This window comes from Daktulosphaira vitifoliae, unplaced genomic scaffold (assembly GCF_025091365.1).
Source record: "Daktulosphaira vitifoliae isolate Bord-2020 unplaced genomic scaffold, ASM2509136v1 Scaffold_1, whole genome shotgun sequence".
In the NCBI taxonomy this organism is placed as follows: domain Eukaryota; kingdom Metazoa; phylum Arthropoda; class Insecta; order Hemiptera; family Phylloxeridae; genus Daktulosphaira; species Daktulosphaira vitifoliae.
In genome coordinates this window covers 82,602,303-82,606,813 of record NW_026099572.1, presented here as the reverse complement: position 1 = coordinate 82,606,813, position 4,511 = coordinate 82,602,303, and positions in this window count along the sequence as shown.

Sequence of the window (4,511 nt, the reverse complement as noted above, 5' to 3'; positions counted from 1 at the left end):
GTTTTTTTTTATTTAAAACTGCTATAACTTTTTCAAAAGTGAACAAATCAAAATAATTTTTTTTATGTAGAACCTTAGGTATTTTCCTTTCATTTGATAGTACTATCTAACTATTTGGGGTCATCTCATACATTGATTTGACAAGATTTTTACACAAAGTAAGGCAACCTTATTATTGCTGAAGGAGCAAATGTAAATTAATTGTAATGTGCCGAATTTTTATTTTTAAATAAATAATAAATAATTTATATCTTTTATATTTGACGAATTTCTGAGAATTCCCAGCTTCTATAATTAAGTACTAGGAGAAGATATAATTATTATACCAAATATTTTTCTTTTCAATTTTTATAATATTTCAAAAATGTTTGTCTTCTAGGTTTAGAAGAAGTGAGGTGTCAATAATTTACTTATTTTATTATTAATAAATACAGGGTGATTTTTTTATCATAACCCACTCAATTACTTATAGAATAATAGTAATTTAAAATTTTTTTTTATTATTATCTTTAGTTACACATTATTCTTGAATTATTAACTATGTAATACTTTTAAAGTTCATCCCTTATGCCTTGGAGGGGGGTCAACTTTGTTTTTTTAAATGGTAACACATATTTTTAATTTAATAAAATGTTTGAGTTTTTAATTTAATAGTAAATGGCGTTTGAATTTTTAATATAACTTTATTAGCTTATTAGATATAAACATTTAAAGTTTCAAAATTTTGAGTTAATATACATGTATAATACACATGGGATTGTAAATACAGGTAGCTAATTGGATTTTTATGACATTGCTGTCTCAGTCACGGATTGTTTATTATCAATTATGAGTATCAATAGATATACTTTTTGTATTGTCAATTAATGTATTTATAAACTCACAACAATGTACCTTACTATCATTGATAATAACAATGCTGTGTACCTGCTAATATCGATGTCATAAAAAATCAATTAGCTACCTGTATTTGTAATCCCTTGTGTATTATACCTATATATTAACTCAAAAATTTGAAACTTTAAATGTTTATATCTAATAAACAAATTAAGTTTCATTAAAAATTCAAATGCCATTTATTGTTGAATTAAAAACTCAAACATTTTATTAAATTAAAAATATGTGTTATCATTTAAAAAAACAAAGTTGACACCCTTACCAAGCATAAGGGATGAACTTAAAAAGTATTACATAGTTAATAATTCAAGAATAATGTGTAACTAAAGGTAATAATTAAAAAAAATTTTTAAATTATTATTATTCTGTAAGTAATTGAGTGGGTTATGATAAAAAAATCACCCTGTATAAGTAAATAAAATAAAACATAGATTTGTAATGACGTACATTGCAAAACTACACAGACAGTTGTGATACACAAACAAGGTAGACAAATATTGCAAATAAATTAAAATTTGTTTTAAAATATCTTTCAAGACTAAATGTGATTATTATAATAATTTTGATAAGTAATAATTGTTATCATGTACATAATTTCTCAAAAGACCGACTGTAATATTTTTAGTATAACTATATACATATTTATCAACCAGCTGAGTTCACTTTTAATAATAGAAATAAAAAATACATATTGGAAATTATTTCAAACCTATAGATTATTGAAATATGTATGCTTTTAAATACATTAGTGCTTAATTTTATAAAAGTAGAAACTATATTTTATAACGATGTTTACCTGTCAATATTTAAATGTGTCAAACTCATTTTTTATTATCGTCCCGTCTTTAAAAATTAAAATATCTAAAAAAACATTTTCCTTTGCTACATATTTATTTTGTATTTAAGGAAATTAAAAAAAAACATCACATAAAATGAATAATACGTATAAATGAAATATATTTTGAATGATGTACAAATGTTATTTAAGATTTATAGGACAGGGTAATTCTTTAATTATTCCTCACGAATCTTGAAAATATTAAAGTTAATCATTATTTAAATTTCTTAACTACAATAACTATAATAATTCTTTGTTGATCTACAATATATGAAAAATTAATAATTTTCTGCTACCATCCCTTGTATCCTGAACTCATAACAATTTTCGATTTTCAAATAGCAACCCAAGTTTATTTGAACATCATCAGATTTATTCAATTGAAAAAAAAACATTTTATTTGAAAATGTTTTTATGTTATTAGGTTTTCGACGAGTTACAGCTCTTTGAGGCTTAGAAGTGACCAGAAAAGAGTGCACTTATTTTTAAAACACTACATCTTTTTTGCTGCTGGTTTATAACATGTGTGTATAGTTTATCTTTTATTTCTATGAACCGATAGAGTTTATCAATATACGTCATATAATGTTGCCGCCTTTTAATAAATAGTACGAAAATTGTCTGACTTTCCCCTAAACTTAAACAGCTGTAATTAGCTAATAATAAAAAACATTTTTAAACAAATTTTTTTTTTCATTTGGATAAATCTGATAACATAAAAATAAATGGGTGACTTTGAAATTTGAATGTTGTTATGAGTTTAGGGTATAAGGGATAGTAGCAGAAAATTAATTTTTTGTGTGAAGTACCTCAAAAAAGAACTATAATTTTAAAAAATAAAATAACAATTAGCTCAAATATTTTAGATAATATATATCACCTACATAAGAAAAATACAATTTTAATAACATTTTAACTATATGATTTTTGTTAAAACTAATGAAAATGAAAAAATTTAATTACATGGAGTTTTAATCGTGAAATGAGCCAACTTAGGGTGATGGTTAAATTTGAATAAGTTTAATATTTTACAGGTTGAATCACTTAATATTTTTGAACAATTATTTTGTGTTTCTTAATAATTATTTTAAAAATTTTAAAAGTGCTATAGGTTGATATGCCTAAAATGATAATAGATATTTAACTTCCCCAAGTTTAACCCCTGTCCTAAGTTAACCTATCTGACGATACTTAGAAAATGGTTCCATTCATTGACAAACTTTAAAACTAAATGAATATCTCCTAGTTTTATTTATTTTCTATTTAATACAAATACTTGAAGCTCTTTTTTAAATAGCTTAAGTTATATAATCTAAACTTTTATTAATTAAACAATATTTAAAAAAAATCGTGTTCTTATTTTTTAACAAATGAGAATATGTATGGTTTCCAAGTTTTTTACTAAAAGGACTCAACGATTAATTTATAAAAAAAAAATTATTTTTAAAACGTATTTTTGAACAAAGTTTTATGAGTGGTTATTGTTAAAGAAATTGGTAGTTATAAAATATAATTCTATACTAAAATAAAAATTAATAAATTCACCATGTTTTAGAATTTTTTTTAAGTGTGCAAGTTGGAATAATTTAAATAATTTTTTCTTTTATTAATATTCTGAATGCTTGATTGAATTACGCTTTTAATATTTCATTTTATATTATCGAACAATACAACAATAAATTTATAATTCGGCTTATTTATTATTTTATATTATTTTGCGTTGCTCATTTTATTAAAATGAAAAATATTATTATAGTTCCAATTTATTGTTCAACGAGTGTTGAATAATTATAACCCACAAAGAAAGATCCATTATCTCACTTTGATGCTGCGGAAACAATTGTCCTTAGCTATAAAATTAATATCACCTATTTTAACTCAGTTGACCGTAGTGTGGGTGTTTTTTATTTTTTGCTATGTAATGTAACACACAGTAATGACGACAAAGATAACAATGAAAGTCTTATGCTGAGATCAATAATTCTACCCTTTTCATACTACGACTGTTACTATATAAACCACACACCTGGAATAAGTACTAAATTTAAATTACAAACGACTGCCTCCGTTTTGTGGTTTATACTCTATTTGCACTTTATCAACCCAAAATGTATAAATATTCATGTTTCGTTATAACAACTAGAAATTTATTAGCAATTTAAGTTGTTCTTTATCCATTTTGGGTATGAATAATAACTAAAAACTACAGTTTCTAAGAAATCTATAAATTTGTATGGCTTTACAAATGCTACATAATGTTCACTTCTAAAAATGTGTGAGAAAAATGTCTAAAGATAAAAATTATACATGTAAAAAAATACATATTATGCTATAATAACGTTTGGCTTTTGATTAGCGTTCATAAATTTTGATGAATTTGGATTGCCAATAAATCTGTGTAGGCTTTATAATTTTTGACAATATCTACAATTATCTCTAGGTTTATAAAGTTAACATCTAAATTACTTATTAAATAAATAGTAAAATAAAAAAAACGGTAGCACAGTGGGGTCGCGGCATAGTGGAGACATTGCATAGTAGGGTCCAGTATAGATTTAATCTGACAGTGATTAAAATCACTATTATAAGAAACGCTTCGATGCAAATCTGTAGATAGTGTTTAATTTTAAAAAATTGATGGATAATTGCAAAAGCAACATCAACTTCTATTAAAATAAAATACAAAACCCATAATTATCATACAAAAATAGTATATTTTTCAATATGGTAGCCATTTGCGTATAGAAGATAGATCGTCGGGACAAATTTTTTTTTT